Source organism: Hordeum vulgare, chromosome 7H (genome assembly GCF_904849725.1).
Source record: "Hordeum vulgare subsp. vulgare chromosome 7H, MorexV3_pseudomolecules_assembly, whole genome shotgun sequence".
In the NCBI taxonomy this organism is placed as follows: domain Eukaryota; kingdom Viridiplantae; phylum Streptophyta; class Magnoliopsida; order Poales; family Poaceae; genus Hordeum; species Hordeum vulgare.
The window spans coordinates 525,674,086-525,701,428 of record NC_058524.1 but is presented as its reverse complement, the minus strand read 5'-3'; the positions used below and the strand labels follow the sequence as shown (position 1 = coordinate 525,701,428).

The window sequence follows — 27,343 nt, the reverse complement described above, 5'->3', positions numbered from 1 at the left end:
GCTATGCTCTATCATCATTGCACAACGAATTTAAATCATGCACAACCCCGGTATTGGCCAAGTAATTGTTTCACACCTTTACTTTCTCAAACATTTTCAACTCTCACGCAATACATGAGTGTGAGCCATGGTTATAGCACTATAGATGGTGTGGAATGTAGTGGAGGTTGCAAGACAAAAAGGAGAAGATAGTCACATTAACTAGGCATATCAATGAGCTGTGGAGATGCTCATCAATAGATATCAATGTGAATGAGTAGGGATTGCTATACAAATGATGCACTAGAGCTACGAGTATGTGAAAGCTCTTAAAGAGAACTATTGGGTGTGCATCCAACTTGCTTGCTCACGAAGACCTAAGGCAATTTTGAGGAAGCCTATCATTGGAATATACAAGCCAAGTTATATAACGAAAATTTCCCACTAGCTATATGGAGGTGACAAAACGAGAGACTCTCAATCATGAAGATCATGGTGCTTAATATGCACAAGTGTGGAAAAAGTGGTAGCATTGTCCCTTCTCTCTTTTTCTCTCATTTTTTTTATTTGGTGGGCTCTTTGGCCTCTTTTTTTTGGTGGGCTTCTTTGGCCTCTTTTATTTCCTCACATGGGACAATGCTCCATTAATGATGATCATCACACTTTTAACTCAAAACTTAGAGTAACGAAGACTCTATATGGAATGCCTTCGGTAGTGTACCGTGGCAATGATCTAGCATGGCATAGACATCAATGGAAACATCATGCTAGCTATCTTACGATCGTGCAAAGGCAAAGTACACGTGGTGGAACATGTCATGGTGGTAGTTGCATGACAATATATCTCGGAATGACTTTGAAAAAGCCATAATAGGTAGGTATGGTGGCTGTTTTGAGGGAGGCTAATGGTGGGTTTTGTGCACCGGCGAAAGTTGCACGGCACTAAGAAGATAGTGATGGTGGAATGTGAAAGTGCATCTAAACCATGGACTCAACATTAGTCATGAAAAACTCATATACTTGTTGCAAAAGTTTTATTAGTAATCGAAATAAAGCATTCAACGCATACTCCTAGGGGAAGGGTTGGTAGGTATAAACCATCGCGCGATCCCGACCGCCACGCAAAGGATGACAATCAATATACTAATCATGCTCAGATTTCATCACATAGCGGTTCACCATACGTGCATGCTACGGGAATAACTAACTTCAACACAAGTATTTCTAGATCCACAACACCTTACTAGCATGACTTCAATATTACCACAACCATATCTCAAAACTAATTGAGAGGAATCAAACTTCTCTAACTATTCAATGCACATGAAGGTGGAAGTTTTCGTATCCCTTTGGATAACTACCCCTTTTGAGACTACTTTCAAAGCATAGATCAACTACCAAGCCACGCACCGCTGCGCTCTAAAAGATATAAGTGAAGCACATGTGAGCTGAATTGTCTACCAAAAGATATAAGTGAAGCTCGACAAAATCACGGTGAGTGCATGTCTCTCTCTCTAGGTGTGCAGCAAGGATGATTGTGACACAACAAAATAAAAGACTGCTATGATACAAGACGCACCAAGCAAAAACACATAACATGTGGTGAATAAAAATATAGCCCCAAGTAACATTACCGATGGATTGAAGACGAGAGAGGGGATGCCTTCCCGGGGCAGCCCAAGCTTAGGCTTTTACGGCATCCTTGAATCTCTTGGGGTGCCTTGGGCATCCCCAAGCTTGAGCTCTTGCCACTCTTTATCTCTTTGTCCATAAGAACTTCACCCAAAACTTGAAAACTTCACAACACGAAACTTAAACAGAAACTCGTGATAACATTAGTACAAGAAAGCAAACCACCACTTCCTTAGGTACTGAAGCAAACTTAAATTCTACATGTGCTGATGTTGGGTTACTGTACTTTCAATCTTCCATGGCTAATACCCCCCGATACTATCCATAGTTTCATCAAAATAAGCAACCAACACGACAAAAACAGAATCTGTTAACAGCAAACCAGTCTGTAGCAATCTGTATATTTCGTATACCTCTGGTACTTCAAAAATTCTCAAAAATTACGAAGTCTGAAGAATTTGTGTAGCAATCAGCAGCAAAAATAATCAACTCAAAAGCTCTTACAGAAAACAAATGAAAATTCTTTTCGTGAGCAGAAAGTTTCTATCTTTTCTAGCATGACCAAACGATCATCCCCAAGACTAATCATAACGGTTTTGCTTGGCACAAACGCAAAAATAAACACAAAAAAACAATCATAACAGAATTATGAAAGTGTGGAAACACAAAACAGAAAGTAAAAGGATAGATCCGTTGGGTTGCCTCCCAACAAGCGCTATTGCTTAACGCCCTTAGCTAGGCATTCAATGATGCTCTCACAAAAGACAAGAATTGAAGCACAACGAGAGCATCCTAAAGCATGTGAAAATCACATCTAAGTCTAACAGGCTTCCTATGCATAGGCATTTTATAGGAAAACAGATTGTCAAGACAACCAATCGCTGCCATATGCAAGGAAGAAGAAAGAGACAAGAGCAATCTCAACATCACGAGAGGTGATTTGGTAACATGAAAGTTTCTACCAAAATATTTTCCTCTCTCATAGCAATTACATGTGGGATCATATTCAAATTCAACAATATAGCTATCCCATAGGATATTCTTTTCATGATCCACATGCATGCAAAGTTGACGCTCTTCAAAAATAGTGGGATTATCATCAAATAAAGTCATGACTTCTCCAATCCCACTTTCAGTATTGTTGCAAACATCATATTCATCATGAGGCTTAAACAAATTTTCAATATCATAAGAAAGATCATCACCCCAATCATGATTATTGCAACAAGTAGTGGACATAGCAAAGCTGGCATCCCCAAGCTTAGGGTTTTGCATAATTTTAGCATGATTGCCACTAACAGGATTTATAGTGAAATCATTGCAATCAAGCTTTTCATCCAAGGAGCCCTCGTGAATCACTTCATGAATTTCTTCCTCACAATTTTCAGATTCACGCATCTTACGCAAAAGTCCAAAGAAATACTCAATTGCCCTCAACTCACTAGCAATTTGTTCCACACGAGTGGGTCTCTTAAAGAGATTAGCTAGTGGATGAGGATCCATATCAATGGATTTTTAGCAAGCAAAGATGCAAGCCAAAAGAAGGCACATGGTAACACAAGCAAACAGAAAGCGAGCGGAAAAAGGGCGAACGGGAAAAGGCAAATGAAAACGGCAAATGTGAAGTGGGGTAGAGGAAAACGAGAGGCAAGTGGCAACAAAAGTAAATGCAGGAGATGAGTTTGTGAGACCTACTTGGATAGATCTTGATTTCTCCTCCCCGGCAACGGCGCCAGAAATACTTCTGATGTTTGCTGTGTATCCCTTGCAACGGCGCCAGGAAATAGTTGTGTCGACGGCACCAGGAATCCTTCAGCTACGGCTAAGCCTTAAGGGACTTCCTAGGCAAGTATGCAAAGGATTTCCCCCGTGGCCTTGGAGCCTTGCGTTGGTGTTCCCTTGAAGCGGAAAGGGTGATGTAGTACAGCGACGGTAAGTATTTTCCTGAGTTTGAGAACCAAGGTATCAATCCGGCGGAAGAGTATCTCAAGATCCTGCACAAACACAAAAGCTTGCACCCAACGCTATGAAGGGGTTGTCAATCCCTTATAGATTGTTTGCCAAGTGAAAACTGAAAGCAACAAAGTAACAAAGCAAAGTAAAAGCGGAGGTGTAAATGATGGATGTGAATAGACTCGGGGGCCGTAGTGTTTACTAGTGGCTTCTCTCATAAAAGCAAGTAGACGGTGGGTGAACAAATTACTGTCGAGCAACTGATAGAACCACGCAAAGTCGTGACGATATCTATGCAATGATTATTTCTATAGGCATCACGTCCGAAACAAGTAGACCAATACTTTCTGCATCTACTACGATTATTCCACACGTCAACCTCTATCTAGCATGCATCTAGTGTATTAAGTCCATAAGAACAGAGTAACGCCTTAAGCAAGATGACATGATGTAGAGGGATAATCTCAAACCAATGATAAAAAACCCCATCTTTTTACCCTTGATGGCAACTACTTGATGTGTGCCTTGCTGCCCCTACTGTCACTGGGAAAGGTCACCACATGGTAGAACCCAAAACCAAGCACTTCTCCCATTGCAAGAATCATAGATCTAGTTGGCCAAACAAAACCCAAGACTCGGAGAGACTTACAAGGATATCAAATCATGCATATAAGAAATCAACAAAGACTCAAATATATAGCATAGATAATCTGATCACAAATCCACAATTCATCGGATCTCGACAAACACACAGCCAAACAAGATTACATCGGATAGATCTCCATGAAGATCATGGAGAACTTTGTATTGAAGATCCAAGAGAGAGAAGAAACCATCTAGCTACTAACTACGGACCCATGGGTCTGAATTGAACTACTCACGAGTCATTGGAGGGGCGATGATGATGATGAAGAAGCCCTCCAACTCCAAAGTCCCCTCCGGCAGGGCACCGGGAAGGGTCTCCAGATGAGATCTCATGGAAACGGAAGCTTGCGGCGGCGGAAAAGTATTTTCGAGGCTCCCCTGATTTTTTGCGGAATATTTGGGAATTTATAGGCCAAAGGTCTAGGTCAGGGGGCGGCCAGGGAGGCCACAAGCCTGCCCACCGTCGCCTCCCCCTGGTGGCGGAGTGGGGGCTTGTGGGCTCCCTGGAGCCCACCTGGTTTGGCCCAAAAGCCCCTTGGTCTTCTTCCGTTCGGGAAAAAATCATTTCGGGGTTTTTCTTCCGTTTGGACTCCGTTCCAAAATCAGATCTGAAAAGTGTCAAAATCACGGAAAAAATAGGAACTGACACTTGGCACTGAACTAATAAGTTAGTCCCAAAAAGATACATAAAACAACCAAATAAGACAAGATAACAGCGTGAAACCATCAAAAATTATAGATACGTTTGAGACGTATCACCCACTTGGCGATTCGGCATGTCGCATCCGTGTTCCCCATGATCTCCATGAGGGCAGTAATGATCACAATCGTGATCGGGTGCTATTGGAAGTAGGTCTTGAGCTTTCGGGCCACCAAGAACACGCCATAACACATCTTATGGTAGTGAGGGTAGTTTTGCTTGGAGGCGGACAACACCTTGCTCAGATAGTAGACTGGCTGATGGACTGGTTGGGCTCGTCCCGGCTCTGAGCGCTCGACGGCCATGACGATGCTGACGAGGCGACTGGTCGCTATGACATAGAGTAGCATTGGCACCTTATCAGTCGGCGCGGCTAAAATGGGCACGGTGATCAGCGCACGCTTGAGGTCACACATGGCCTCATCCGAGTGGTCCCTCTAGACGAAGTTGTCCGCTTTCTTGAGGAGACGGCAGAGGGGGAGGGCCTTCTCTCCCAGCCGGCTGATGAAGCGGCTGAGTGAGGCGAGTCAGCTAGTGATCTTCTGGATGCCGGCCAGGTTGGTCGGCCGAGCCATCCGCTCAATGGCCCGGATCTTCTTCGGATTAGCCTCGATTCCCCGCTCGGAAACGAGGAAACCGAGGAGCTGGCCGTCCGGCACGTCGAAAACGCATTTCTCCGGGTTTAGCCGGATGTCAAACTCGCGCAGGCTCGTGAACGTCTCTTTGAGATCGTCCAGGAGGGTGCCGCTCTTTTAGGTCTTGACGACAACTTCATCCACGTAGACGTTCACGTTACGTCCAAGCTGCATGTAGAGGCATCGTTGCTTGCAGCGCTGGAAGGTGGCACCGGCATTTTTCAGCCCGAACGCCATGGTTATGTAACAAAACACCGAGAAGGGGGTTATGATAGCAGTTTTAATCCGGTCAGCCGGATTAATCTTTATCTGCTGGTAGCCTGAGTAGGCGTCCAAGAAGGGCCATAGCTCGCAGCCGGCCGTAGAGGTGATCATTTGATCGATACGGGGCAGAGCGAATGGATCCTTGGGGCATGCCTTGTTGAGGCTCGTGTAGTCGATACACATGCGCCAAGTCTTGTCCTTCTTCAGCACTAAGACTGGGTTCGCCAGCCAGTCCGGGTGGAAGACTTCCATGATGAAGCCAGCTGCGAGCAGCTGGGCAATCTCTTCACCAATGGTTTTCCGCTTCTCCTTGAGAAGCAGAACAACGGTTGCTTGACCGGCTTTGCATCTGGTCAGACGTGTAAGAATTGCTCAGCATACTTCCCCGGGACTCCTGGCATGTCCTTTGGGGTCGGCGTGAAGATATCCCTATTCTCACGGAGGAAGTCGACGATCTCGCTTTCCTATTTGTCGCTCAGGCGAGCCCCCACCATTACATATTTGCCGGTGGGGTTAGCTGGGTCCAGGGGGCCCTCTTGGTGTCTTTGTCGGTGGCCGATGATAACCCACAAGTATAGGGGATCTTTTGTAGCCCTTTTTGATAAATAAGTGTGTCAAATCCGACGAGGAGCTAAAGGTAAAACAAATATTCCCTCAAGTTTTATCGACCACTCATACAACTCTACACACACTTAATGTTTGCTTTACCTCAAACAAGAATAAAACTAGAAGTACTTTGCAAGAAAATAAAGAGCAAGTAAATAAAATTTAGGGATTGTTTAGTAGAAAGCTTTTTATGTAACGCAAGAAAAAGATTGACCATGGGCAATTGAATATGACACGATTGATACTTATGGTGTGCAATGAGGGAGAGGCATACGCTAACACACTTTCCGTACTTGGACCATATGCACTTATGTTTGGACCTCTAGCAAGCATCCGCAACTACTAGAAATCAGTAAGGTAAACCCAACCATAGCATTAAACATCAAGTCCTCTTTAGTCCCATACACGCACAACTCCCTTACTCGGATGTAAGTTTCTGCCACTCTCGCCACCCACTATAAGTGAATCATGAACATATTGCAAACCCTCCAGCGTGTATCCTTCACGTGTGCGCGTCACGGAAGGCACCTTAGTACAACAGCAAATCAACACACAACTCATATCAATAACATAATATCACAATTAACCCGTAGGACAAAAGAAATATATTCAAACATCATAGGATACCACACATCATTGGATAATAATATATAGCATTAAGCACCATGTTCAAGTAGAGATTACAACGGTGAAGAGAGGTTTCACGTCATTGCACAGAGGAGGAGAGAGTTGGTAGTGATGGCGGCGAAGTTGTTGGTGTATATCGTCGTCATGATGGTTGCCCCGGCGGCGCTCCAGTGCCACCAGGAGAGAGGGGGAGAGAGCCCCCCCTCCTTCTTATTATTCCTTGGCCTCCTCCCTAGGTGGGAGGAGGGTTTCTCCTTTGGTCCATGGCTGCCATGGCACGGAGAACAGCACCCCCTCCGGGATTGGATCTCTCTCTGCGTTTCTCTCGTGTTTTCGCGACCAGTGTTTTAGCGCTTCACCATTTCTTAAATATCTGAATATCCGTAACTCCGATTGGGATGAAATTTTGAGGGGGGGTTTATCAGAGAAATATATTTCTTGCGGCCAAAGAAGAGCTCCAACCGACTTAAGGGCTGGCCACAAGCCATGAGGGCGCCACCCCACCCCGAGGCCGCACCCGGTTGGCTTGTGCCTCTCTCGGGCACTATGTTGCGTTGATTTTGACTCCCAAAATTCACGTATATCCGGGAAAAAATCTTTGTAAATTATTATCGCGTTTGGAGTCCGATTGATATGGATTTTCTGCGAAACAAAAAATACACAAAAAACAGGAACATGCACTGGGCACTGGGTCAATAGGTTAGTGCTCAAAAATATTATAAATTGGTCAATAATTCATCAAAAAGCATCGTAGAATGATAATATAATAGCATGGAAAAATCAAAAATTATAGATACATTGGAGACGTATCAAGCATCCCCAAGCGTAATTCCCGCTCGTCCTCGAGTAGGTAAATGACAAAAACAAAAAATTTGATGTGACATGCTACCCAATATGTAATCTTTTGCATGTATGCCCACTGAGAAACGATAAATTAACAAACATTGTCATAGTAACACTTATAAGAACAATCAACAAAATCATCAATCTTTCAAAGTATACGATCCTCAAAGAATGTTTAACCCCATTCATCTTATTATGATAGCAAGGCATGGCTCCATCTTCACCACATTAATACAAATTTCAAGCACCATGGTGCCCAAGTAAGGAAATTGGATCATAGTTTTTCAATATGTATTAACTTTTTATTCTCCATGCAATACATGAGCATGAACCATCGACATAGCATATAGGTGAAATAGAATGTGGTGGTAGGTTTCAAAGGGGTAAAAGTGGATAAGAAAGTCTCGCATCAACTCGGCGTATCAACGGGCTATGGAGATGCCAATCAATAGATATCAATGTGAGGAGTATGGGTTGCCATGCAACGGATGCACTAGAGTTATAAGTGTATGAAAGCTCGACTAAAGCTAAGTGGTTGTGCATCCAACTTGCTTGCTCATGTAGACCTTGGGCATTTGAGGACGCCAGTCATCGAAATATACAAGCCAAGTTCTAAAATGAAAAATTCCCACTAGCTATGGAAGTGACAAAACAAGAGAATCTATATATGAAGAACATGTTGCCACTTTGAGGCACAAGTGTGGTAAAGGACAGTAGCAAAGTCCCTTCTCTCTTTTCCCCTCATTTATTTATTTATTTGTTTATTATTTTTCTTCATGGTGCGCCTATTTTCTAAAAAAAATTCCTCCCCATTTTTATATTTTTTATGGTGGGATCATTTGGCCTCCCTCATTTTTATTTCCTCATTGGGACAATTATCTCATAATGATGATCATCACAGTTTTATTTACTTACAGTTCGATATGAAAAACTGATAGGATGATATGACTCTATATGAATGCCTCTCACATTGTGCCACAATGTGCAATGATCTAGCATAGCGAAAGATATCAAAAAATGGATAAGCCATGGACAAATCATGCTAGCTATCTTACGATCATGCCAAGCAATATGACAATGGAAGTACAAGTCATATGAAGTGACGGTGGAAGTTGCATGGAAAAATATCTCGGAATGGCTATGGAAATGCCATGATAGGTAGGTATGGTGTCTGTTTTGAGGAAGATGTAATGAGGCTTATGTGTAACAAAGTGTATCATGTCATGGGTTTGGATAGACCGGCGAATGTTGCACCAATCCTCGAGGTGCGAATGGGCAATGTGTGGTACCTAAGAGGCTAGAAAATATGAGGAGGTGAGATTGTGTATGTCCATGGTGTCACATTAGTCATAAATAACTCATATACTTATTGTAAATTTTTATTAGTTTTATCACAAATCAAAGTACTACTCGCATGCCCCGAGGGAGAGGGTTTGGAGGAATTAACCATCGCGCGACTCAGACTCGAAACAACAGTAGGATTTCAATGAGGAATAGAAATGCTCACACGTCATCACCATGCCTTTTTTATAGACAAACAAGAACTTAACACCTCTTAAAACTGACACTTCTATGAATCAACAATGATTCACTCACACCCTTTCACATTACCACATCAATATCATTAACCCACAATTTCTCTTTAATGTGCTACATGAAGGTTTTGATTATCACTCCTTGAATACCTATTATTTTGGACTAGTCTTATAACCCATGCAAATTACTCTCAAACAAATATAGTGAAGAACGAGATTTAATTCTTTCTACATAATACATGGACATGCTCTAATAAATATTAGTGAAGTAAAAGAGCATTCTACAAATAACGGTTTTCTATATGTAGAGAAACACGCATCCAACTTCAAATGATATAAGTGAAGCACATGAAGCATTCTATAAAGCCATACTCAAAAGATATAAGTCAAGTGTAAAGAGAATTCTATAAATAAACCATGGACTTTCCCATACCATCATGGTGAATTGATAAAAGGAAAATAAAAGGCACACGATTTTCCAAAAATTGAAGCATATCATATGAACAAAACAAAAACCGAAACATACCGATAGTTGTTGAAGAAGAAAGATGGGATGCCTTCCGGGGCATCCCCAAGCTTCTCCTTTAATAATTACTTGGGGTGCCTAGGGCAGCTCCAATCTTGAGATCTTGCCTCTACTTATTCTCCTCATATCAATACCTCCTCGATCTTCGAACAGTTCAACCACACAAAACTTGACAAAACTTTTATTAGAGAAGTTAGTTCATATAACATCAAATCTCATCATGACCTTCCATAGCATTATTCTATAATTATATTCCAACATTAACCACTCTATTCTATAAAAATGCTATGGTTCCCAAGTCAATGGGGCTCAACAGGAATTCAAAACATAAGCACACAAAGCAGCTATAACAACAATATGTGTAAAACAAGATAGTCTCGAAAGATACATATGAAACGTATACTTCTGTAATTGAGAAAATTCTGACAATTTAGGAAGTGGTAAATATTTTTTATAAAAGTAATGTGTAAAAAAATCAGTTTTTTTTACATTCCTATAAAGTAGAAAAAAATTCTGTAATCAAGATTCACAACGTTTCCATGGGCATGAACAAGTTCAAGGCTAGCCCCCACTTCAATGATGCTCATATTTCTCACTTTCACCTTTCTTTTTTCAAAAAAAAAAAATTAGGTTCCTCACTTAATATTTTTTAGTTTTAAATTATTTTAAAAGCACACAACGGAAATAAATGACTCTCGAAAACTTCCAGGTTGTCTCCCTGGCAGCGCTTTCTTTAAAGCCATTAAGCTAGGCATATAGTGCGCAAGTAATGGATCCACCCGGATCCCAAGGTATATCAAAGACAATTTTAATTAACAATGATTTGTAATTTAGTACTAAGCAAAAGGTTATATATATCATGTAGCAATGAATTCTAACTCTCTTCCTATGCACTGGCATATTATAAATGAACAATTGATTCACACAAAGTAAAGGCCAATACATAGCATAAGTAGCTTCTTGCAATTTTATTATATTGGAAACATAGAGAGGTGAAGATTTGGTTCCTCTCTCATAATAATTTAAAGTAGTAGCAGCATGCACATGCATACTATATTCATCAAAATCAGCATGTATAGTGGTAAAACACAACCCATAAATATAATCTTTAATGAGTGCAAACTTATCCGATATGGTGTAGTTGGGAGAATTCGAAAATATAATAGTACTATCATGTGTGGGTGCAATAGCAACAATTTCATGCTTAACATAAGGAACTACAACAAGTTCATCTCCGTAAGCATATCATATTGGCATCATGGTCACAAGCATGGCAAGTATCAAGTTCCTCAAAAAGGGATATTTCAAATGAATCCAAGGGATCATAGCATTAGTCCTTTGGTATGTGCGAAGGGAAATTAAACAATGTGAGAGTTGAAGAGTTACTCTCATTAGAAGGTGGGCACGGGTAGCTAATCCGCTCTTCCTCATTTTGTTCTTCGCTCTCCTCCTCATATTCTTCATCTAATGAGCTCACAATTTCAGCAACTTCTTCTTCCATAGATTCCTGTGAAATATTATTCTCTTCCAAGGCGGCGGTCATTCTTTCAATAAATTCTTTAACATAGGCATTATAAGCATAGTTTTCATAGCAATATTTAAGTATGACAAAAAAATAGATTTGTAAATAGTAGCATCATACTTTTCAATCAAAATAGCAATTTCATAAGCACCATTAAAAGTAACAAATTCTTTAGTTTGTTCAACATCATAATAACAATAGGCCTCCATGTCATAAGAAGATAATATTTCATTATCATTAAACACACATTAGTAAGGAAGGTGTTTTTTAATTTCTTCCGAACAACAAGTAAAATAATATATTCGTATAAATTCCAAGAATAGCAACACAAAGTATTAACTTGATGCCACAAGAGTTTCCTTTTTTGAGATAAGAGATGCCGCACATAATAAGCATTGCTCATTTAATGGTTTTCCCTCAACTACGCTAGTTGGGTTTTCAGCACGAGCACAAAGGGATCAAAGATGATCCAAGTAATAAGCTTCAATAGAGGGATACATTTTGGGTGTTTCCTCAACTTTTGGAGCAGCAAGTACCTCTATTTTTTGGTTGTTTGCGTTTCCTACCAATATCTAAAGACAGAAAACAACTAATAATACAAAATAAAAATGACTTAGTGATAAAGCAAACAATTACAAACGAGAATATCAACCACTACCATATTGCTCCCCGGCAACAGCGCCAGAAAAAGGTCTTGATAAACCACAAGCGTTGGGGATCGTTTGTAGCCTTTTTTGATAAATAAGAGAGCCGAACCCAACGAGGATCTAAAGGTAGAATTAATATTATCTCAAGTTCTATCGACCACCGATACAACTCTACGCACGCTAACACTTACTTTATCTAGAACAAGTATGAAACTACTTTGCGGGAAAGAAACTAGAAGTACTTAGTAGGCGTGATAGATAGTTTTCCAAGGAAATAAAGAGCAAGCAAATAAGAGTTAGGTGCTCTTTTGTAATAAAATAAAGAGCATGGAACTAAAAATTTGGGGTTGTTCAGTAGAAATCTTTTTGTGTAACACAAGAAAAAGATTGTCCATAGGTATTTGAATATAACATGATAAATACTTATCATATGCAATGAGGGAGAAGCATACGCTAGCACATTTTCTATACTTGGATCATATGCACTTATGATTGGACCTCTAGCAAGCATTCACAACTACTAGAAATCATTAAGGTAAACCCAATCATAACATTAAACATAAAATCCTCTTTACTCCCATACACACACAACTCCCTTACTCGGTGTAAGCTTCACTCACTCTAGGGACCCACTATAAGCGAATCATGAACATATTGCAAACCCTCCATCGTTAATCCTTCACATGTGCGCCTCACGGACGGCACCTTATGATAGCATCATATAAACACATAACTGATATCAAGAACATCATATCACAATTAACCCGTAGGACAAAATAAACTACTCAAACATAATAGGATAGACACACCTCACTTGATAATGATATATAACATTAAGCACCATGTCCAAGTAGATACTACAGCGGGGAAGAGAGGTTTTACACCACTGCGTAGAGGAGGAGAGAGTTGGTGGTGACGGCAGCGAAGTTGTTGGTGTAGATTATCGTCACGATGGTTGCCCTGGCGGCGCTCCAGCGCCATCGGGAGAAGGGGGAGAGAGCCTCCGTCCTTATTATTCTTCCTTGGCCTCCTCCCAAGGTGAGAGAAGGGTTTCGGCTCTGGTCCATGGTTGTCATGTTAACTAGAGGGAAGGAGCCCCTACGAGATTGGATCTCTCTCTCTATTTCTCTCGTGTTTTCGCAACCTATTTTCTGGCCCTTCATCGTTTCTTAAATATCCGGAGATCCGTAACTATGATCGGGCTAAAAAAATTGGGGGGATTTTTATCGGAAAAATATAGTTATTGCGGCCAAAGGAGAGCTCGAACCGACTTTAAGTGTTGGCCACAAGCCATCAGGGCGCGACCTCACCCCCAGGTCGCGCCCTGTTGTCTTGTGCCTCCCCCGGGCACCATGTTGCATTGATTCCGACTCCCAAAATTCACATATATTCCAAAAAAAATCTCTGTAATTCTTTATATCGTTTGGAATTCGTTTGATATGGATTGTCCGTGAAACAAAAAACACACACAAAACAAGGACCAAAACTAGGCACTGGGTTAATAGGTTAGTGCTCAAAAATAATATAAATTGGTAAATAATTACTCAAAAGCATCCTAGAATGATAATATAGTAGCATGCAATAATCAAAAATTATAGATACGTTGGAGACGTATCTAGCATCCCCAAACTTAATTAATGCACGTCCTCGAGTAAGTTAATGATAAAAATAGAATTTTTGATGTGACATGCTACCCAATATGTAATCTTTTCCATATATGCTCATTTAGAAACGATGAATTAACAAACATTGACATAGTAATACTTATAAGCACAAGCAACAAAATCATCAATCTTTCAAAGTATATGATCCTTCAAGAATGTTTACGCCCATTCATCTTATTATGTTAGCAAGGCATGGCTCCATATTCACCATTAATACAAATGTCAAACACCATGGTGCCAAAGTCAGGCAATTGTATGATACTTCTTCAATATGCATCAACTTTTTATTCTTCATGCAATACATCAGCGTGAACCATGGACATAACATATAAGTGGAATAAAATGTGGTGGTAGGTTTCAAAGGAGCAAAAGTGGAGAAGAAAGTCTCGTATCAACTCGGCGTATCAACGGGCTTTGGAGATTCCCATCAATATATATCAATGCGAGGAGTGAGGATTGCCATGCAACGGATGCACTAGAGCTATAAGGGTATGAAATCTCGACTGAAGCTAAGTGGGCGTGCATCCAACTTGCTTGCTCATGAAGACCCCGGGCATTTGAGGACGCCCATCATTGGAGTATACAAACCAAGTTCCAAAATAAAAAATTACCACTAGCTTATGGAAGTGACAAAACAAGAGACTCTCTATATGAAGAACATGGTGCCACTTTGAGGCACAAGTGCGGTAAAGGATAGTAGCAAAGTCCCTTCTCTTTTTTTCTCTCATTTATTTATTTATTTTATTATTTTTCTTGGTGAGCCTTTTTTTCCTTTTTTTTCCTCCCCCATTTTTTTTATGGTGGGCTCATCTGGCCTCCTCAATTTTTATTTCCTCAAGGAGACAATGTTCTAATCATGATGATCATCACACTTTTATTTACTTGCAACTCGATACGAAAAACAGATAGGATGATATGACTCTATATGAATGCCTCTGGCAGTGTACGAGGATGTGCAATGATCTAGCTTAGCAAAAGATATCAAAAGATGGGAAATACATGGAAATATCATGCTAGCTATTGTACGATCATGCTAAGTAATATCGCAATGGAAGTACAAGTCATATGAAGTGACGATGGAAGTTGCATTGCAATATATCTCGGAATGGCTATGGAAATGCCATGATAGGTAGGTATGGTGCCTTTTTTGAGGAATATATAATGATGCTTATGTTCAACAAAGCGCATCATGTCATGGGGTTTGGATGCACCGGCGAAAGTTGCACCAATCCTCGAGGTGAGAATGGGCAATGCGCGGTCTAGAAGAGGCTAGCAAATATGATGAGGTGAGATTGCGTATGTCCATGGTGTAACATTAGTCATAAATAACTCATATACTTATTGTAAAGTTTTATTAGTTTTATCACAAATCAAAGTACTACTTGCATGCCCAGAGGGAGAGGGTTGGGAGAAATTAACCATTGCGCGACTCCGACTTGAAACAACACTAGGATTTCAACAAGGAATAGAAATGCTCATACATCACCATCATGCCTTTTAAAATTTTAGACAAACAAGAAGTTAACACCTCTTAAAACTGACACTTCTACGAATCAACAATGATTCACTCACACCCTTTCATTACCACATCAATATCATTAACCCACAATTTCTCTTAATGTGCTACATGAAGGTTTTGATTATCACTCCTTGAATACCTATTATTTTTGAATTAGTCTTATAACACATAAAAAATACTATCAAACAAATATAAGTGAAGAACAAGAGTTTAATTCTTTCTACATAAGACATGGACATGCTCTAATAAATAAAGTGAAGCAAAAGAACATTCTACAAATAACGGTTTTCTATATGTAGAGAAAAAAGCATCCAACTTCAAATGATATAAGTGAAGCACGTGAAGCATTCTATAAAGCCATACTCAAAAGATATAAGTCAAGTGCAAAGAGAATTCTATAAATAAACCATGTACTTTCTCATACCATCATGGTGCATAGCTAAAAGAAAAATAAAAGGCACACGACGCTCCAAGAATTGACGCATATCATGTGAACAAAACAAAAACCGAAACATACCTATAGTTGTTGAAGAAGAAAGATGGGATGCCTTCTGGGGCATCCGGAAGCTTATCCTTGAATAATTACTTGGGATGCCTTGGTCATCCACAATCTTAAGCTCTTTCCTCTCCTTATTATCCTCATATCACTACCCGCTCGATCTTCGAACACTTCATCCACACAAAACTTGACAGAACTTTCATTAGAGAGGTTAGTTCATATAGCATCAAATCTTATCATGTCCTGCCATAACATTATAGTATAATTATAATATAACATTACCCACTGTATGATATCACAATTCTATGGCTCCCAAGTCAATGGATCTCAACAAGAATTCAAAACATAAGCACACAAAGCAACTATAACAGCAATCTGTGAAAAACCGGAGAGTCTGGAAAGATGCAGATGAAATGTATACTTCTGTAACTCAGAAAATTCTAAAAATTTAGAAAGTGGTAAATAATTTTATAAAAGTACTGTGTAAAACTTCCAATTTTTTTTGTTGTTCGAGTAAAATATGAAAAATGAAACACTACAGCCAAAGTTTCTGTTTTTACACATCACATATCAAACAAGCAATTTAAACATCCTAAAGGCAATTTTGGAACTTTTTATTGAAAAACAAGATTATAAATGGCATATAACATATAAAAACAAAATAAAATGATGCTACAAGCAAAACACGTATTATGTGATGAACAAAAATATATCTCCAAGTAAGATATGTCGACAGTGTTGAAGACAAAAGTGGGGATGCCTTCCGGGGCATCCTCAAGCTTAGACGCTTGAGTCTTCCTTCGATATTACCTTGGGTATTCCTTGGGAATCCCTAGTCTTAGCTTATTTGTGCTCCTTATTCTCCGCATATCGGTGTCTCGCTCAAAACTTGAAAACTTCAATCACATAAAACTCAATAAAACTTTGTGAGATCCGTTAGAATAAGCCACATATCAAATACTTTAGGTATTGTTATAAGTTGATTCTTATTTTATTTTAGCATAATTTATTGTATTATAACTTGTTATGGCTTATACCCTCCTATACAATCCATAGCATCATCAAAACAAGCAAACTATGCAAGCAAAAAATAGAATCTGTCTAAAACGGAACAATCTGTGATGATACATTTAATTTCTATCCTTCTAAGACTCAAAAAATTCTGAAAAACTAGGACGACTTGAATAATCTCTTATTTACTAATTGGAGGCACCATACGAGCCTCGGTGTTAATCCTTGAAAACTAAGAAAATTAGCTGTTCGATCTTTGAATTAGTTATTATGTGAACGGTCGGATGCATGACTAAGGAGTCCTTAGTCGTTGTCCCACTTAACACATCTTAAAAAAAACTCCCGTATCCCATAAAACAACAAAACCTCCCGTGCCTTCCTTTCCTTTACTGGTCAATCCCCTCGAACGCACCACCTAAAATATTCTGCACGCACCGAACCCTAGGGCTCCTCCTCCTCATCCTTTCCTCCTCCGCACCCTCAACCGATCTGGTGGCGACGAGTTCAATATGGCAGCATATCATGCGCACCTCACAAATCATCCTTTTATTGATCCAACAATCCAGCCACATGGCGTTGGCGGATAAGAGCCTCCTCTAAACATTACGTACCCTCCGTCGAGATTGGAACAACCTATGTTCGCTACCCGAGATCACCGGCACATCGTCAAGCAATCCTACTGCCGTTCTTCCTCATCTCCGTGTCTCCTCCCCTACCATTCGCCACTTCAACCTCACATACATACTAGAATGGGTTCAAGAAAAGGTATGATATCCAAACTGGAAACCCGGATTAATTAAATCATGTCTCTCCAGCTCTCTCTGTAATATCCAGATTGGAAATTCCAATTGAATCCGTAGCTTCGAAGTGTTGAGTATGCTGCAACGAAGCATCTATTTTTTACCTCTCCGATGAGGGATTTTATGGGAGAGCCATAACAATGGCAGTTTAAAGCAATCGAGTAGGTTGTCCCCATGGGCAATACTGTCGACACAGTGATGCCCTCTATGACGGAAACATGCTACACTTATATGGCTCGGAATATTGAAGATTCAAGGCATATGTCGTCTTTGCCTAAATACAATCCTATAGCTTTTAAAAACTAATTTATACAAGAAGATGCAAAATAATTACTTTCAGATATCCTGTGTGTGCAAGCGTGCATGCGCTAGATCATTTTATAATAATTTTGTATTACTAAGATTTTATGAGATGCTTTTATGTAGTGCTGTAGCAGAAACGTAAATGTTCTTCTATTTTTTTGCATGTAAACTGATGTGTGTTGCTGTTGCTCAGCTTGGTGAAGCACTGAAGCTTGAGTGGGTCTATACACGGACAGAAAAGGAGATGAGATGGTAGGTACTGTTGAAATTATGCAATGGAAGTTCATTATGTGGCTGAACAGAGATGAGATGACATCTTAACATTTGGTTATACAACTGTGATAGTAGACTCTCATAATATCTAGGAAAAAATGTCATAGATTTCTATATCAGTGATTTCATGCATACGTTTCTTCAGTTATGTCTTCCTTGAAAATCCAAGAAAATTTTCTACAACACCAATTTTTTATGGAAGAAATAAATAAATAAATAAATAAAATGGTTGCACTGTGAAGGACTTCGGCAAATTATGTTCAGTTATTTGATCCTGCACTTCTCCAACAAACATCTCATAAGAAATACGCAGCTACTGCTGCAAGTTTAGTTTATCAAGGTTACCTCTCTTTCAACCATTTAATATGCTTTTGATAGTACAGGATTCCATAGAAATCTCTCTGCATTTTGTTTTTTTTCATCCTTTTGCATGACAAAAGTTGAAATGACGTTGTTTTTCTGTGTTATAATCCCTTGATTTTTTTTCAGCATTGAACATCAATACGACAAATAGAAGCATAAGGTTTTCCAGTATGGTGTGCTTCCCCTTGGTGGTTATCCATGAGTTGATTTCATTTTTTAGTTTGCAAGAAAGTTTCAATTGACAATAATAATACAGGATGGTGTTGCTGCATCTACTAGGAGATACTATGTGCTTCTCGCTGAGTATTTCCATACTGACTCCATATTGTTGCAGATCTGAACCTGCAAGATATATATATATCTCTTAAATAATGTGTATTATGGGTATTTCCAGTGTTGTACACACTTCTTTCCCCCTATAATATATTGTAGTATTTTCTAGATCTATATTAGTACCACAAAAACAAGGTGTAGGTACAGTTGTTGGTGTGAGGTGACACAAATGAGTTCTGACAAAGCATGTGAAAGTTCATGTGTATGAAGTATCTTGACCCCTTCATATCAACAAATTCTGAACTTATTAACTCATTGGGTTACAGTATGATCTCAATGACCTTTTCTGCTAGCTTCGCCCTAACAAAACCTTGCGACAAGAGGTAGTTCACTCCAATAGTGTCAAATTTGTCACTTCTATTTAAGCCCCTTGATACTATCACTTATGCAAATCTAAAGATTCAGTCCTCACGCCTATGGTTTTTTTAATGTTGTACGTAGTGTTGCTACCTTAGTAGTCGGCTTCAGAATAATGTATACTTCCAAATTAGGCTAATCAGGTATGGTCTTTAGGCTCTATATTTTTCAGATAATAACAATTTTTGTTAATATTTTCACAATAGCAGCATCGATATGCTACTAGAATGGGAAGTCCTACAAATGTTTACTACAGCTGTGGAAAAATAAATGGGAAATATGCATGTCGATGATCATAATTCTTGGTCCTTATAGCAACAAGAGACTAATTGGCATGAAGTACTTCTATAGACATCATTAAACATCTCACCATGTTCTAAATGTCATAAATATTGTTTTGCAAATTAACATTTAATTAGCTATGAGGTGGCTGAATTGCATGAATATGTTCTCTTTTCGTGTTAGAACTAGAACCATGCATGCAAATTTGATCTCCATGTGAATGTGTGTACCATGGACTTCACTGTGTATAATATGAACTTATGAACATCCAAAAGTTAGAAGATGCAACTCCCCTTTTTCTATCGGTATAAGTGGCTAACCATGCAAAATCATAGATTAGAAATAATACCTCTTAGTGATGAATAATTATAAAAGTTGTACGATTTATGTGTTACTCGGTATTAAACTAGCCCGTGCGGATGCACGGGTTGATGACTAGTTTGTATATAATTACTGTGTAAAAAAATTAGCTTAACAGTATGTTCCAGTAAAATCAGAGAAATTCTGGGCTGGACGTCAAAGTTTCTATTTTTGCACCGTATCAATTCTACTCATCATGCAAATCATTCCAAAGGCTTTACTTGTCACATTATTTTTATAATACGATGAATTTATACAAGGGGATAATTATTTTTGTTGTAATTTTTCTGTAATCAAGGTTCACAAAGTTTCCATGGGAATGAACAAGTTCAAGGCTAGCCCCTACTTCAACGATGCTCATCTTTCTCACTTTCACCCAGTGGCGGAGCGAGCGCCCGGCCACCCCGGGCACTTGCCCAGGCTCGATGGCTGTGAGACAGCTTACATACATGATAAACAGTGGGCAAATTCTATCGTGCGTCTTGGTTTACCCGGGCAACATCCATGCACGTATGATTCTCAAACAAAAGGCTTGATATTTGCCCAGGCTTCACAAAATTTCTGGCTCCGCCACTGCTTTCACCTTTCTTTTTTGAAAAGTTTATGGGTTCCCCGCTTTATTTTGTGTTTCAAATCTTTATCTCTACCTATTAATAAAGCATCTATTGCTTCTGTGGTACGTCATGGAAATTGCCCCTGAAGTTTGCACAAATTACCCACCATGCCACCGGTAAGTAATAGAAAATATTTCACAAAGCGAAAAATCTCGGACTGGGCCGGCCCATGTAAAAACCTCATATATTACGCTCTGCACCCTGGAAGAATATCCAACACACCGTATGGGCCGGCCCATGCACAGGCGGCAGTTTTTTTTAGTTCCGTTTATTTATTTATCTTCAGTTCCATTTTATTTTCCTATTTTAAATAATTTAGAACTTCAAATAACCTTTAAACTTTTAATAAACTTAAAATTTTAAATCAACATACTTTTAAAAATAAAATGTTTGTGACTTTAAAAACTGCTCGGAGTTTTTGTAAAAAATGCTCGCATATACAATAAAATGTTTGCAAGTTTGAATTTTTTTTTAGAAAATAAGAAAAGTCCATGATTTCAAATCAAACTCCATGTATTAAAAACTATTAAAAGCATTTAACAAAATGCTTTCTAATTCAAAATATGTTAATGTATTTAAAAAATGTCCTGAAATTTTAAAAATAGCTAATGCCTGTTTTGATAGTTTCTTTTTTATTTAAATTATTCCGTTCCATTTTGTTTATTTATAATTTAAATAATTTAGAACTACAAAAACATTTGCATATTAAAAAATAGGAATTTTGAATTAAAATGTTGACGAAGACATAAAATGTTTCTGGTTTCAAAAAAGGCGCCGGATTTTTATAATTTCTTTTGCAAATTCCAAAACAATGTCCATGAATTTAATAAATATATTACTGACTTATAAAAATGTTTGTTTATTCAGAAAAGCTTCATGCGTTTCAAAAACGTTTGTGAATTTAAAGTAAAATCCTCCAACATCAAAAATTATGTTCGTCTTTTCAAGAATTGGTCGCCAATTCAAAAGAAAATATTTAAACCCGTTTGAAATATAAAAAATATTCATGATTTTTAGTAAATGTTTGTAAATTGTAAAAAATGTTCTCGATTTTAAAATTGTTCTCATATTTGTAAAATTATTCATGAAAGATCTAATGTATGTAGTTAAACATTAATGCTTCTAAGTGTTTGTGAAAATATACCCGTGTGATCTTTGAAGAATTAATTGTTGGATGGATCGGATTATTATTGTATGTTTTCTAAAAAAAATCTTGAAATTAAGAATACTTCTTTGAGTTACCAAGATTTTTGGCAACCATGATATTTTTTTTGAAAATGTAAAGATTGCTTCAACTTGTGAATAAATTTAAAAGAAGAAACATTTTCTTGCATTTGCGCATAAAATTTCAAAATCAAGCGATGATGTGTGAACATAATGTGGTCATCATCATTGAAGATTATGTTTTTTTTCTCTCGTTGCAACGCACGGGCCATTTTGCTAGTTATTTTAAAAAGCACACAACAGAAATAAATGATACTCTAGAACTTCTGGATTGTCTCCATGCCAGCGCTTTCTTTAAATCCATTAATCTAGGCATATACTGCTCAAGTAATGGATCCACCCGGACTCCAAGGTATATCAAAGCCAGTTTTAGTTAACAATGAATTGTAATTTAGTAATGAGCAAAAAGTGATATATCATGTAGCAACGAAGTCTAACTCTCTTCCTATGAATTGGCATATTATAAAAGAATAATTCATTCACATAAAGTAAGTCGATACATAGCATAAGTAGTTTTTTGCAATTTTATCGTATTCGAAATATAGAGAGGTGAAGATTTGGTTCTCTTTCATAATAATTGCAAGTAGGAGAAGCAAGAACATGCATATTATATTCATGAAAATCAGCATGTGTAGTGGTAAAACACAACCCATCAATATAATCCTTAACAAGTGCAAACTTCTCCGATGTGGTGTAGTTCGGTGAATTCAAAAATATAACAGGACTATCATGTGTGGGTGCAATAGCAACAATTTTTCATGCTTAACATAACGAACTACAACAAATTCATATCCATAAGCATAATACATATTGGCATCATGGCCACAAGCATAGAAAGTATCAAGTTCATCAAAAATGGATATTTCAAATGAATCCAAGGGATCATGGCATTCATCCTTCGGTATGTGTGAAGAGAAATTAAACAACGTATGACTTGAAGAGTCACTTTCATTATAAGGTGGGCATGGGTAGCTAATACGCTCTTTCTTCTTTTGATCTTTGTTGCCCTCCTCATATTCTTCATCTAATGAGCTCACAATTTCAGCAATTTCTTCTTCCATAGATTCCTGCGAAATATTATTCTCTTCCAAGGCAGAAGTCATTCGTTCTATAAACTCTTTAACATAATCATTACAACAATTATTTTCATAGCAATATTTAAGTACGGCAAAAAAAATAGATTTGTAAAAGTAGCATCATACTTTTCAATCAAAGTAGCAATTTCATAAGCACCCTTTAAAGCAATAAATTTTTCAGTTTGTTCAACATCATAATAACAATAGGCCTCCTTGGCATAAGAAGATAATATTTCATTATTATTAAACACACATTAGTAAGGAAGTTGTTTTTTAGTTTCTTCAGAACAACAAGTAAAATCATATATTTCACATAAATTCAAAGCATAGTGGCACAACGTATTAATTTGATGCCACAAGAGTTTTCCTTTTTGAGATAAGCGCTATCGCACATAATAAGCATGCACATTTAAGGTTTTCCTTCAACTAAGCTAGTTGGCCTTTCACCACGAGCATAATAAGCAATAAGCTTCAATAGAAGGATACATTTTGGGTGTTTACTCAATTTTTGGAGCAGCAAGTACATCTATTTTTTTGGTGTTTTGCGTTTCCTACCCATAACTAAACATAGAAAACAACTAATAACAGAAAATGAAAATTACTTAGTGATAAAGAAAACAAGAACAAACTAGAATATCAACTGTTGGAAATATGCCCTAGAGGCAATAATAAATTAGTTATTATTATATTTCTTAGTTCATGATAATCGTTTATTATCCATGCTATAATTGTATTGATTGGAAACACAATACTTGTGTGGATACATAGACAAAACACTGTCCCTAGTAAGCCTCTAGTTGACTAGCTCGTTGATCAAAGATGGTCAAGGTTTCCTGGCCATAGGCAAGTGTTGTCACTTGATAACGGGATCACATCATTAGGAGAATCATGTGATGGACTAGACCCAAACTAATAGACGTAGCATGTTGATCGTGTCATTTTGTTGCTACTGTTTTCTGCGTGTCAAGTATTTGTTCCTATGACCATGAGATCATATAACTCACTGACACCGGAGGAATGCTTTGTGTGTATCAAACGTCGCAACGTAACTGGGTGACTATAAAGATGCTCTACAGGTATCTCCGAAGGTGTTAGTTGAGTTAGTATGGATCAAGACTGGGATCTGTCACTCCGTGTGACGGAGAGGTATCTCGGGGCCCACTCGGTAATACAACATCACTCACAAGCCTTGCAAGCAATGTGACTTAGTGTAAGTTGCGGGATCTTGTATTACGGAACGAGTAAAGAGACTTGCCGGTAAACGAGATTGAAATAGGTATGCGGATACTGACGATCGAATCTCGGGCAAGTAACATACCGAAGGACAAAGGGAATGACATACGGGATTATATGAATCCTTGGCACTGAGGTTCAAACGATAAGATCTTCGTAGAATATGTAGGATCCAATATGGGCATCGAGGTCCCGCTATTGGATATTGACCGAGGAGTCTCTCGGGTCATGTCTACATAGTTCTCGAACCCGCAGGGTCTGCACACTTAAGGTTCGACGTTGTTTTATGCGTATTTGAGTTATATGGTTGGTTAACGAATGTTGTTCGGAGTCCCGGATGAGATCACAGACGTCACGAGGGTTTCCGGAATGGTCCGGAAACGAAGATTGATATATAGGATGACCTCATTTGATTACCGGAAGGTTTTCGGAGTTACCGGGAATGTACCGGGAATGACGAATGGGTTCCGGAAGTTCACCGGGGGGCAACCCACCCCAGGGAACCCATAGGCCATGAGGATGGCGCACCAGCCCTTAGTGGGCTGGTGGGACAGCCCAAAAGGGCCCTATACGCCATACAAAAGAAAATCAAAGAGAAAGAAAAAAAGGGAGGTGGGAAGGAAGGGAAGGACTCCCACCCACCAAACCAAGTCCAACTCGGTTTGGGGGGGAGCCTTCCCCCCTTGGACTCGGCCGACCCCCTTGGGGCTCCTTGAGCCCCAAGGCAAGGTCCCCTCCCTCCCACCTATATATACGGAGGTATTGGGGCTGATTTGAGACGACTTTTCCACGGCAGCCCGACCACATACCTCCACGATTTTTCCTCTAGATCGCGTTTCTGCGGAGCTCGGGCGGAGCCCTGCTGAGACAAGGTCATCACCAACCTCCGGAGCGCCGTCACGCTGCCGGAGAACTCTTCTACCTCTCCGTCTCTCTTGCTGGATCAAGAAGGCCGAGATCATCGTCGAGCTGTACGTGTGCTGAACGCGGAGGTGCCGTCCGTTCGGTACTAGATCGTGGGACTGATCGCGGGATTGTTCGCGGGGTGGATCGAGGGACGTGAGGATGTTCCACTACATCAACCGTGTTCACTAACGCTTCTGCTGTACGATCTACAAGGGTACGTAGATCACTCATCCCCTCTCGTAGATGGACATCACCATGATAGGTCTTCGTGCGCGTAGGAAAATTTTGTTTCCCATGCGACGTTCCCCAACACGTTCCCCAACATCAACCACTATGCTATTGCTCCTCGGCAACAACGTCATAAAAAGGTCTTGATAACCCACAAGTGTAGGAGATCATTTGTAGCCTTTTTCGATAACTAAGAGTGTCGAACCCAACGAGGAGATAGAGGTAGAATTAATATTCTCTCAAGTTCTATCGGCCACCGATACAACTCTAGGCACGCTAATGCTTACTTTACCTAGAACAAGTATGAAACTACTTTGAGGGAAAGAAGCTAGAAGTACTTAGTACGCGTGATAGATAGTATTGCAAGGAAATAAAGAGAAAGTAAATAAAATTCATGTGTTGTTTTGCAAGAAAATAGGTCTTCGTGTGCGTAGGAAAATTTTGTTTCCCATGCGACGTTCCCCAACACGTTCCCCAACAGTGGTATCAGAGCTAGGTTCATGCGTAGATGTCTTCTCGAGTAGAACACAAAAGTTTTTGTGGGCGGTGATGTGCGTTTTGCTGCCCTCCTTAGTCTTTTCTTGATTCCGCGATATTGTTGGATTGAAGCGGCTTGGACCGACATTACTCGTACGCTTACGAGAGACTGGTTTCATCGTTACGAGTAACCCCGTTGCTCAAAGATGACTGGCAAGTGTCGGTTTCTCCAACTTTAGTTGAATCGGATTTGACCGAGGAGGTCCTTGGATGAGGTTAAATAGCAATTCATATATCTCCGTTGTGGTGTTTGCGTAAGTAAGATGCGATCCTACTAGATACCCCTGGTCACCACGTAAAACATGCAACAACAAAATTAGATGACGTCTAACTTGTTTTTGCAGGGTATGCTTGTGATGTGATATGGCCAACGATGTGATGTGATATATTGGATGTATGAGATGATCATGTTGTAATAGTTAATATCGACTTGGACGTCGATGGTACGGCAACCGGCAGGAGCCATAGGGTTGTCTTTATAACTAACGTTTGTGCTTGCAGATGCGTTTACTATTTTGCTAGGACGTAGCTTTAGTAGTAATAGCATGAGTAGAACGACAACCCCGATGGCGACACGTTGATGGAGATCATGATGATGGAGATCATGGTGTGACGCCGGTGACAAGAAGATCGTGCCGGTGCTTTGGTGATGGAGATCAAGAAGCACGTGATGATGGCCATATCATGTCACTTATGAATTGCATGTGATGTTAATCCTTTTATGCACCTTATCTTGCTTAGAACGACGGTAGCATTATGAGGTGATCTCTCACTAAAAATTTCAAGACGAAATTGTGTTCTCCCCGACTGTGCACCGTTGCGACAGTTCGTCGTTTCGAGACACCACGTGATGATCGGGTGTGATAGACTCAACGTTCACATACAACGGGTGCAAAACAGTTGCGCACGCGGAACACTTGGGTTAAGCTTGACGAGCCTAGCATGTGCAGACATGGCCTCGGAACACATGAGACCGAAAGGTCGAGCATGAATCGTATAGTTGATATGATTAGCATAGAGATGCTTACCACTGAAACTATTCTCGACTCACGTGATGATCGGACTTGAGATAGTGGATTTGGATCATGTACCACTCAAATGACTAGAGAGATGTACTTTTTGAGTGGGAGTTCTTAAGTAATATGATTAATTGAACTAATTGTCATGAACATAGTCTAATGGTCTTTGCGAATTACGATGTAGCTTGCGCTATAGCTCTACTGTTTTTATATGTTCCTAGAGAAAATTTAGTTGAAAATTGATAGTAGCAAACTTTGCAGACTGAGTCTGTAAAATCGAGGATTGTCCTCGTTGCTACGCAGAAGGCTTATGTCCTTAATGCACCACTCGGTGTGCTGCACCTCGAGCGTCGTCTGTGGATGCTATGAACATCCGACATACATGTTTCTGATGACTACACGATAGTTCAGTGCAAAATACTTAATGGCTTAGAAGCAAGGCGCCGAAAACGTTGTAAAACGTCACGGAACATAAGTGATGTTCTAAAGAGATGAAATTGTGATTTCATGCTTGTGCCCTTGTTAAGAGGTACGAGACCTCCGACAAGATTCTTTGTCCACAAAGTAAAGGAGAAAGGCTCAATCGTTGAGCATGTGCTCAGATTGTCTGAGTACGACAATCGCTTGA

At 39.4% G+C, this 27,343-nt stretch overlaps 1 long non-coding RNA gene across 1 annotated transcript; it reads left to right on the top strand.

The window, feature by feature from the left end:
* The first annotated feature begins 17,228 nt into the window (after positions 1-17,228).
* On the top strand, positions 17,229-18,959 carry LOC123413296. Its single transcript, XR_006613723.1, has 3 exons — positions 17,229-17,572; positions 18,104-18,162; positions 18,673-18,959. It is a non-coding gene; the product is annotated as an uncharacterized LOC123413296 (long non-coding RNA).
* The last annotated feature ends 8,384 nt before the right edge of the window (positions 18,960-27,343 follow it).